The following is an 11,798-nucleotide window of genomic DNA, read 5'->3' as shown; positions in this document are numbered from 1 at the left end:
ACCAATATAATATGCCAGAATAAACTGCAAAATCCAATACCATTTGTCTTTTCGATTTGTAAAATTGGAAAACAATGATGTCAATACCTCATGTCGACGTTTCGTGGTGTTCGTATACATTAAGGGCAGTATATAGAGGCATAGAATTTGCAATTTGAAGCTCTTGTGATCTTCACACCTCTCAATATGGGTGGTAACATTGACGTCCTGGTCTGCCAGTTGAGATAAGGCCACAGTTTTGCCAACGATTACTGAAAATGGGAACGACACTATGGTCACCATCGCAATAGGCATGGGTTTCTCAAAATGTTGCAGTGGAATTGTGGCTGCCATAGACTCTTTCAATTGGGACTTGACCGGAGAACTTGCAACTGCTCTCAACATCGGTGACGATAAGAGCAATGGAGGAATGGAATGGTCGTGGATTGTTGACAAAACTCATAGTGGGTTGTCGTCTCCGTTGTGCATCTTAAGTTTTTGAAGTTTCTGGTGACCTACCTTGATTGATTCAGCTTCCTTGGAACACATCGAGGCTGGATCAGATCCCTCGACGCCGAGATCCAAGTCACGGCGTAACTGAGCAAGGTCACTGCGGATTTCTGTGAGTACAGGATTTACAGCCTTGTGAATGGAGGTGAATGGAGGTGAATGCAGAATCCATAGCGTCGTGGATCGCATCACGGATTGCAGCACGCATCGAAGCTTCAAATGAGTCGATTGCAGTGGAGACGCGTGCATCCATGGTAGGAAGACGGGTCGGGTGGGCGTGCACATGAGGGAAACCAGGATTCGAGAAGGATGATACCATTAATAAGATCCAAATCTCTAGGCCCTTAATCAACCTGCAAGTAACACATAGGATAGAGATGGAGAGGGAAGGAAGAGAGAGAGCAGAGCTTTTGAATTGTTTTTGTTTATATTTGTTTTGTGTAAATTCTGAATTCTTACAAACCAAAGAGCAGGTGCTCTTATACACGAAGTGTGACTCCTGACAGTTGGCATTTCTAACAAATTCTCCTAATAACTAGTAAAACCCTCAATTACAACTAATTTGACTCTTTAATTAAAGTATAAACCTCAATCACAAATTGGGTTCATAACACACTTCATCAACATCTCCAACGTCCTCGTCGACTTTGCAAAAATTGATTCCTTCCGTGAAAACTCAATCCAAGAAATGCCCAAAATTAGGGATAAAATTTGGGCTAATAAAATTTTAGGGATTAGGGTTAGGTGCAGGTTAATCTGGGGACATAAAATAGAGGAGAGGTGAAGAGGGTGGAGGAGAGGGAGGAAGTGGGTTGGGGAGGTGGAGATGGGGGACTGTGAGGGATCAGGAGTTGAAGAGGGCAGGGGGAAGAGAAAAGTTGTATTTTTTTTTTCAAATTGATTTTGAATTTTTATGTGGACCTCTTAACGACAGGTGACATTCAATCATTAATCCTTATATATAAAAATTAAATAATTTGAATTTGATACACCATATTGAGTTTAATATATTGATATCATAATTAAAATTTTTAGCCAAATTGTAGGAGTGATTCTTATATGATTGGTATCACACGTTTTCTGACCTACTGTGGAAAGCTTTTACACCCGTAGTCATTGTCATTAGATAAGTCTCGTTGAACCTAAATTTTTCACAAATCTTTAATTCATTTAAGGAAAAGCTATGTGATGTTAACATCACCACCATTATAATAAATTAATGTTATACAATTTTAGAATATAACTTTTCTTGTTTCAAAATTTGGATTCACAGCCTAGTAACGTAAATGAGAGATATAAGATCCATTTAGTAAATAACAGAGTTTAAAACGCCATAATTTTTTTAGCGAAACGATAGTTTTATTGATACTTTGAAACGGTACAATCATCAAGTAATTTCGGATAATGTTTGGTAGTTGATCAAACATAAAGTATTCAAAATAATAATAAATGGTCATCTTGGCTAGTTGACGAGCCACAACTTTAAAGGAGCGCCTCGCATGAATCAATACAAAAATTGGAGAATTGTCAAGGAATTGAGGTCTTGCATTTGATTAAAAACAATTATTCAAGCACTTGAGGTAGGCCTGATAATTTTTGACACTATCCGTTAACCCGATACGAAATGATACAAAATTAACAGCTTATCGGATCGACACGATAACGAATCAGGTCGTTATTGGATAACCCGATAAGCACCTGTTAAGATAATAGGTTGGTTTGGGTATATACGTGGGTAAATCGATACACAATAAGAAAAATATTAATTTTATAATTTTATACCCCTAAAAATACTATAATAATTATATATATATTTATAAATAATCATATATATATATAATTACATATATTATATGGTATAGTTGTCACATCCCGATCCGGGGCGGACCACTTCCCGGGTCCGCTCCACCATCGTAGCACGATATTGTCCACTTTGGGCCCCGACCACGCCCTCACGATTTTGTTTCTGGGAACTCACGAGCAACTTCCCAGTGGGTCACCCATTATGGGAGTGCTTTGGCCACCTTCTCGCTTAACTTCAGAGTTCTGACGAAACCTGAAGCCAGTGAGCTCCCAAAAAGCCTCATGTAAGGTAGGGATGTGAATATACATTTAAGGATCACTCCCCTGGGCGATGTGGGATGTTACAATCCATCCCCTTTAGGGGCCCGATGTTCTCGTCGGCACACTTCCGGCCAGGGATTGGCTTTGATACCATTTGTCATATCCCGACCCGAGGCGGACAACTTCCCGGGTCCGCTACGCCCGCTACGTCCTCGTCGGCACACTTCCGGCCAGGGATTGGCTTTGATACCATTTGTCACATCCCGGCCCGGGGCGGACCACTTCCCGGGTCTGCTCCACCACCGTAGCACGATATTGTTCGCTTTGGGCCCTGACCACGCCCTCACGGTTTTGTACGTCCTCGTCGGCACACTTCTGGCTAGGGATTGGCACTGATACCATTTGTCACATCCCAGCCTGGGGTGGACCACTTCCCGGGTATGCTCCACCATCGTAGCACAATATTGTCCGCTTTGGGCCCCGACCACGCCCTTATGGTTTTTGTTTTTGGGAACTCACGAATAACTTCCCAGTGGGTCACCCATCATGGGAGTGCTTTGGCCACCTTCTCGCTTAACTTCAGAGTTCCGACGGAACCTGAAGCCAGTGAACTCCCAAAAGGCCTCGTGCTAGGTAAGGATGGGAATAAACATTTAAGGATCATTTCTTTAGGCGATGTGGGATGTTATAATCCACCTCTCTTAGGGGCCTGATGTCCTCGTCGGCACACTTCCGGCCAGGGATTGGCTTTGATACCATTTGTCACATCCTCGCCCAGGGCAGACCACTTCCTGGGTCTGCTTCATCACTGTAGCACGATATTATCCGCTTTGGGCCCCGACCACGACCTCATGATTTTGTACGTCATCGTCGGCACACTTCCGGCCAAGGATTGGCTTTGATACCATTTGTCACATCCCGACCTAGGGCGGACCACTTCTCGGGTCCACTCCACCACCGCAGCACAATATTGTCCGTTTTGGGCCCCGACCACGCCCTCACGGTTTTGTTTCTGGGAACTCACAAGCAACTTCCCAGTGGGTCACCCATCATGGGAGTGCTCTGGCCGCCTTCTCGCTTAACTTCAGAGTTTTGACGGAACCCGAAGCCAGTGAGCTCCCAAAAGGCCTCGTGCTAGGTAGGGATGGGAATATACATTTAAGGATCACTCCCCTGGGCGATGTGTGATGTTACAATAGTACTATTGTTTTATTTCTTTTCATAATTATTTTGGTAAACTTCTCATAATTGTAATGGTTTATAATATTTGGTTTTTCTATACTTAGTTTATGCGGAAGAGTGTTCTGATGTGGAAAACATTATTGAAAACATCATCAACATAACTCTTAAAGACAATAGATCAAGCCAAAGTTCCAATACAATTTTCTCATGATGATCAATGAAAATTGAAGGATTTTGTAAAAGGAATAACATGCAAACTTTGAGTTTCATTGGCAAGGTTTTAACTTCTGAGAAATGCTTCACTACCTTGAAAAGAAAAACTCATTCATTTTGCATATCCTTGCATATTTGAGATTTTTTAGTAGACTAGTAGTGTATTGGTGTTTTTTATTGGGCCCTTAATTTTTAGTGTAGATGTAGTACTTAACGACAAATGTGTTTTTATGTTTTGAAGTAATATTTATGTGGCAATGTGGTATGTGCAAATTAAGAAAAAAAACATTTCTTAACAGGTCATAACGGGTTGGATCATTTTACCTATTGGGTAAAGTGACTCGACCTGTTAAAGGCACCGTTAAGATAACGGGTGTAACACGACACGATCCGTTAAGATAACAGGTGTTGCACGAATCACGGCAAACACAACCCATTTGCCACGCCTAACCTGAGGTGTCGCATTTGATTTTCACACACAAATTTTGGGATCTTAGAGAACTTTTGTTTTGACACAACTAAGTATGTATTCAACGTGATCGCAATTTTGTTGAGTGAGTTCCTTTGTAATGTGTGTGTGTTTGTACATATATTATATTGTGACACATATAGATTTGCCCTTTTTTTATTATAACATGCGAACTAATAACATAAGGGAGAATTGTGTCCAAACAAAAGTTTGTAGTTGTTAAGTGTAGGCCTGGGTATACATGGGAGTAACACGATACATGATAAGCAAAATATTAATTTTATAATTTTATAACCCTAAAAAATTTTAATAATTTTATACCCCTAATGAAACATCCCACCTCGCCCAAAGGAATGGATCTTGTAAGCCTTATATGTATATTCCCATCTCTACCTAGCACGAGGCCTTTTGGGAGCTCACTTGCTTCGAGTTTCATAGGAACTCCGAAGTTAAGCGAGTTCGTGCGAGAGCAATCCCATGATGTGTGACCAACTAGGAAGTTCTTGTGTGAGTTCCCAAAAACAAAATCGTGAAGGTGTGGTTGGGGCCTAAAGCGGACAATATCGTGCTATGGTGGAGTCGAGCTCGGGATGTGGTGGGGCCCTAAGCCGGGATGTGGTAATTTGGTATCAGAGCCAATCCCTGGCCGGAAGTGTGCCGATGAGGATGTTGGGCCCCTAAGTGGGGTGGATTGTAACATCCCACATCGCCTAGGAGAATGGATCCTGTAAGCCTTATATGTATATTTCCATCTCTACCTAGTAAGAAGCCTTTTGGGAGCTCACTGCCTTTGGGTTTCATCGGAACTCCGAAGTTAAGCGAGTTCGCGCAAGAGCAATCTAATGATGGGTGACCCACTGTGAAGCTCGCGCAAGAGCAATCTAATATATATATATATATTAAATTAAATTAAATATTAAAAATTGGTGACCATTGGATTGGTTTAAATATACATACCATTCAATTTCTTAAGTGTTATATGTCACATCCCGGCCCGGGCCCCCACCACATCCCGAGCTCGACTCCACCGTAGCCCGATATTATTCGCTTTGGGCCCCAACCACGCCCTCATGGTTTGTTTCTGGGAACTTCCACGAGAACTTTCCAGTGGGCCACCCATCATGAGATTGTTCTCGCGCGAACTCACTTAACCTCAGAGTTCCGATGGAACCCGAAGCTAGTAAGCTCTCAAAAAGCCTTGTGCTAGGTAGAGATGGGAATATACATATAAGGCTTACATGATCCACTCCCCTGGGTGATGTGGGATGTTACAATCCACCCCCCTTAGGGGCCCGAAGTCCTCGTTGGCATCCCACAGTTAGGGTTAGGCTCTAATACCAAATTGTCACATCCCGACCTGAGCCCTCACCACATCCCACGCTCGACTCCACCGTAGCACGATATTGTCCGCTTTTGACCCCGACCACGCCCTCATGGTTTTGTTTCTAGGAACTTACACAAGAACTTCCCAGTAGGTCACCCATCATGGGATTGCTCTCGCGCGAACTCACTTAACTTCGGAGTTCCGATGGAACCCGAAGCCAGTGAGCTCCCAAAATGCCTCGTGCTAGATAGAGATGAGAATATACATATAAGGCTTACAAGATCCACTCCCCTTGGTGATATGGGATGTTACAATCCACCCCTCTTAGGGGCCTGATGTCCTAGTCGCCACACTATAACCAGGGTTAGGCTCTGATACCAAATTGTCACATCCCGGCCCGGGCCCCACCACATCCCAGACTCGACTCCACCGTAACACGATATTGTCCGCTTTAGGCCCCGACCACACCTTCACGATTTTGTTTCTAGGAACTCACACGAGAACTTCCTAGTAGGTCACCCATCAAGGGAGTGCTTTCGCATGAACTCGTTTAACTTCAGAGTTCCGATGGAACCCGAAGCCAGTGAGCTCCCAAAAGGCCTCGTGCTAGGTAGAGATGGGAATATACGTATAAGCTTACAGGATCCACTCCCCTGAACATCCCACATCGCCCAGGGGAGTGGATCATGTAAGCCTTATACGTATATTCTCATCTTTACCTAGCACGAGGCCTTTTGGGAGCTCACTGGCTTCGGGTTCCATCGGAACTTCGAAGTTAAGCGAGTTTGCACAAGAGCAATCCCATGATGGGTGACCTAGTGGGAAGTTCTCATGTGAGGTCTTAGAAATAAAACCATGAGGGCGTGGTCGGGGCCCAAAGCGGACAATATCATGCTACGGTGGAGTCGAGCTCGGGATGTGGTAGGGGCCCAGGCGGGGGTGTGACAATTTGGTATAAGAGCCAATCCCTGGTCAGAAGTGTGCCGACGAGGTCGTCGGTCCCCTAAGGGGGTTGGATTGTAAAATCCCACATCGCCCAGGGGAGTGGATCCTATAAGCCTTATACGTATATTCCCATATCTACCTAGCACGAGGCCTTTTGGGAGCTCATTAGCTTCGGGTTCCATCGGAACTCTGAAGTTAAGCGAGTTCACACGAGAGCAATCCCATGATGGGTGACCCACTAGGAAGTTCTCGTGTGAGTTCCCAGAAACAAAACCGTGAGGGCGTGTCGGGGCCCAAAGCAAACAATATCGTGCTACGGTGGAGTCGAGCCCGAGATATGGTGGGGGCCCAGGCCAGGATGTGACATTATATGTACAAAATAAATAAATTTAAATCTACTTAATATATATATATATATATATATACCATTGAACTTGATGGGATACCAATTCTACGAAACTAATTTCAATGATTTAACCATCAAACGTGTTTGTATATTGTAACAGCCCGTCCTTAAAAGTTATGATTTTTATAATTTTAATAAGTGAGTTTACAAAAATTCCCTTTGGCGTATTCTCGTAGTACTCGTCACTACAAACGCGTGGGCGCAAACAAAGCGCAATTTGGAGTTATAACTAAGGAGATATTAACGTTTAAAGTTGAGGACAAAATTGTAAATTAATATTTTCTAGAAAACTCCAGATTTCTGGAGCCAAATCAGGATGGCCACTTGTGTGGCCCAGATTTAAATGAGGAACAGGAGAGAGAAGTGGAGGAATGAGGAGATGAGAGAGAAAGGAACACACCAATCAAAAACAGAAGAAATGAGGGAAATGAGGGAGGGGAAGAAGAAGGGAATCGGCTGGATCCCCTTGAGGAACCATGACTCGACCCAGGTCTATCTCCCAACTCCAGCCACCATGGACGGTGATCTTGGTGTCAAAATGATCTTTACCTTGAGGTTAATCGATACCTCTATCAATTCCACCCCAAAAATTAAAGAATTCGGCTTGATTTTGCAAAACCACATGGAGGGTACGACAACACCGTGGATCCAATCCACCATTTTGGAAACATTTTGTCCCAATTACCACTACCAGTAGACTCCCCTTGAGCCAGGAATAAAGCCCAATCAACATTGGGGGCGTTGGAGTTGTTTTAGAGGTCGAATCAAACACACATTTTATAGGGTTTCCAACGGATTTTAGTGAAATTAGGGCTTTTCCTGGAAAAATTGGCATTGGTCACAAGTATGAAAGTTGCTCCACTCACTGAGATCTTCATTTTTGTGAAATTTGGTAATATTTGGAAATAGTTGAATTTTTCGGGAAGTTGGGGTAGCGGTCAGCGGCGCATGGGCCGAGGTATCCCAGAAAAATTGATTTAAATGATTTTGTGTTTTATATGCCATGTCAAATGCTTTATATTTTGGTATATGCTATAAGTAGTTGTATATGTCATTGTTTGACGCTGCGGACGCTCATGTAAGTTCCAGGTGAGTATATGTATTGATGGTTGTGAGTTACTTTATGATGGTTACATATAGAGGCATTTAGAGCTCATAAACATGCACCCCGGTGTTAGTGTTCCCGCTCGTGACCAGGGCACAGTCCTTCACGTGATGTTCACCTCCCGCACCGCACACTCACCTTGGATCCAAGTTTGGTGCACAGTCCCGTCGTACAGACCACTATAGGTGGTTCTGACTCGTAGGTGACCCACGATTATTCGCATTGTCTTCACGTGATCGTAGCACTTGAGCGTACTTATTACACCTAGTCCTATCGTACAGACCACATTAGGTGGTTCCGACTCGTGTGCAAGCATACTTGATGAGCTATAGGTTCAACCGTACAGGCCACAATAGTTGGATCCAGCTGATAGTTCACTTTTCATTAATTTACTTCACGTGGTTTACTTATTCATTATATGTGGATTTTGGTATTTTGAGTATGGTTTTGATATACGTATGTATTACCATGTTCTGGGAAAATTATACGGGTTTTACAATGAGGGGTTATTATTTTTTAAAAGAGAAATGGTTTTTGAAAAGCTTTGTTTTTGCCCACTCACGTTTTATGTTTTGTGCCCCTCCAGGTTCTAGTAGCAAAGTTTTTGTATCGACGAGGATTCGTGGCATATCCCAGTATTGGTGGCTTCCTATGATGGTATAATCCTTATCTTACCTTACTGTTGTAACAACTCGTCCCGAATATTTATATTATTTTGTCCTCGAGAGCGTGGAAGTTACTATTTTACTCTTGAACGTTACGTGGTTTAGGGTGTAATTGAACTAGGTTAGGACCAATCCATTTTCTTCCTTAGCTTTTGAACCAATTAGATTTTAAGTTTTATTTTTTTTTGTTTGGTTGCTTAAACCTGGACCACACATTTTAACACACATACACACACACCAACCTGTGGACCCTCTCTCTCTCTTTCCCTCTCGGACTTCTTTTCATTTCCGTACAATTGTACGGACAAGCTTTCAACCAACCTTTTTAGGCACAGATCGAGGTCGTGAATGGTATCTTTGGACTCCTTGCAAGCTCAGGAGTCGATTTATACCCTTGGTTGGATGTGAGGACCTGTAGAACGTGAGTTACCCGAGCTCCGGTGAGGGGTGGAAATTCCTCCAACGTGATCACAAAGGTTTTAGGTTGTTTTGACACCTAAGAAGGTATTATTCTTGCTTTTCTAGCTCATTAGATCAATTTTAGAGTGGTTTTGATGTAGGAACACTTGGGTTTATTTAGTTGCAGGGTTAGCCGGTTTCCTCGAATTTTTCCTGCGAGATTTCGTTGGATTTATGACCTAAGCTTCATTTTGGTTGAGAAATGGAAGAGATATTGAGGTGCAAATTTCATAAAATTTCCTAAGCTTCAATTTGGTGCAACTTTCATAAAATTTGGTTGAGAAATGGAAGAGATATTAAGGTTTGAAGTTTTTCCAGTTTCTGGTGACGTAGACGGCGATGACGACGAAATCCGGTGACTTGCCGGAGAAGAAGGGGAATATTCCGTCAAAGTTGACGGAATATTCTAACGACGTCAAGTATCTTTAATGCCATATGCTTTTATTTAACAGAATATTCCCTAACGATGTTAGGGAATCCGTCAGTGTGCCAGGCACGTGCCTACGCGTGGGCGGCGTGTCTGGCCGTGCCTTGGCCAAAGCGTGAGTGGTCGGAAAATTTTTCTAAAAATGTGGGGTTGTTCCTGAGGTTGAGTAGGTCACGGTGGTATATTCCAATACCCCAATTAAGCAATGTATGAGAAGTTATTACCTAGTTTTGTTTATGTGCTTAAAAATAACGTTTAAATAGTTGTTTCGCATATAGGTGAGACCTATCCTGAGGATGAGCGTAGTCAAGTAAGGCTTGGGGGTTACAACCCTTCTACATATCAGTGAGTGGGCTTTTGGTTTTCAAAAAAAAAAAAAAAAAAATATATATATATATATATATATATATACACTTGGTATTTTTCCCAGAAAGCTTAATTAAATGGTTTGATACTTTGAAATGCTATGTCAAATGCTCTTTATGTTTAATTGTGCATTATTATGGTTACATATATATTGTTGCTCGACGGTGTGGACGCTCAGGTAAGCTTTAGGTGAGTATATTGATGGTAGTGATGGTAGTGAGTAAATTAGTGCTGAGATATATTTCGAGCTTATTATCTTGCACCCCGATGTTAGTGCTCCGCCCGTGGACAGAGCCTAGCCTTCATGTGATCGTTCACCTCCAGCACCACAAGCTCACCTTGGATTCAAGGCAGGTTCCAGCCTGTCGTACAGACCATTTTAGGTGGTTTCGACTGGTAGGTGACTTGCGAACTTCGCATAGCCTTCACGTGACCGTAGCACTATAGCGTACTTATTTACACCCAACCTATCGTACAGACCACTCTAGGTGGTTCTGACTTGTGTGCAAAGAACTAGTTGATGAGTTATAGATCCAACCGTACAGGTCACGTTATGTGACTCCGGCTTGCATGCTATTTCATATTGATTTATTTCACCTGACTTACTTATTTCTTTTTGAGATTTGACATGGTATATTCGGTGGATTTGCTATTTTTGAATATGATTTTGGGATATAATTGTATATGCCATTTTTTAGGAATTATACAGGTTTTACGGCGAGGGGTTACTACTTTGATAAATGAAATGGCTTTGAAAATCTTTGTTTTTGCCCACTCACACTTTCTATTTTGTGCCCCTCCAGGTTTTAGGTAGGACTGCTTGTTGGTGGCTCACGAGGAATTCACGGCAACTCTGACAAATTATCACTAATGTAGGACCATCTTTGGTATTGTATAATTAGTATTTGTCCTGCTAGACTGCACCTAGGATACCTACGATCTGGTTGTGTTTAGTTACACTTAATTTCATCCTGCACTTATTCTTATCTAGTTTTTTTTTGTTTATTCGCATTCCTTATATTAATATTGCTTCTGCACTGTGCACATGGCTACGTCACCCTCTTGTGACAGCCAGCATGCCTCGATCCAGGTCGCGGTGTGTCAACTGTACTTTACTTATACTCTAACATCGAGTGTGAAATGGGTCCATACCTGCTCACCGCGCACTCGTGTACTTAGGCATTTTTAGGATTAAATCTATTCACATTTTCCACATCATCACACTTTATGGCTTGGTCACCTTCCAGGTGTCGGCCAACACAGCTCAATTCGGAGTCCTAGTGGACTTTCCGGGTGGGGGTGTTTTATATATGCTTTGAGATCGCATCAGCAAAAAATCGCAAAAATAAACATTCAAAGATCAAGTAACTGGACAAAACTTTTCGACGGTTATCAACGAAAAATCAGGATTTAACAGTTATTTTAACTTCGATTTTAATGAATTTTTACAGCTACACTCCTTGACCCTATATGAATACAATGAATGAACTCGATCTTCAATTTAAAATATTTACACTAGTGGATACCACAAAATCTTATGTTATACTTAAGGATGAATTGCCAATTTAGTCTTTGAATTATCGCCTTAGTGAAAATTAGGTCCCTAAACTATTTTTTTTCAGAAAAATTAGTCCATGAATTATAAAAACCTACCAATTACATCCCTAATATTATATTCAAAGCT

At 42.2% G+C, this 11,798-nt stretch overlaps 1 long non-coding RNA gene across 1 annotated transcript; it reads left to right on the top strand.

Annotated features, from left to right (window-relative positions):
* The first annotated feature begins 9,286 nt into the window (after positions 1-9,286).
* LOC139197050 (uncharacterized) lies at positions 9,287-11,088 on the top strand. Its single transcript, XR_011582035.1, has 2 exons — positions 9,287-9,366; positions 10,918-11,088. It is a non-coding gene; the product is annotated as an uncharacterized lncRNA (long non-coding RNA).
* Positions 11,089-11,798: the final 710 nt, after the last annotated feature.

The sequence above is a fragment of the Malus domestica genome, chromosome 06 (assembly GCF_042453785.1).
Source record: "Malus domestica chromosome 06, GDT2T_hap1".
Taxonomy (NCBI): Eukaryota; Viridiplantae; Streptophyta; class Magnoliopsida; order Rosales; family Rosaceae; genus Malus; species Malus domestica.
Note: the sequence above shows the minus strand (reverse complement) of the source record. Positions and strands in the feature narration are given on the sequence as shown.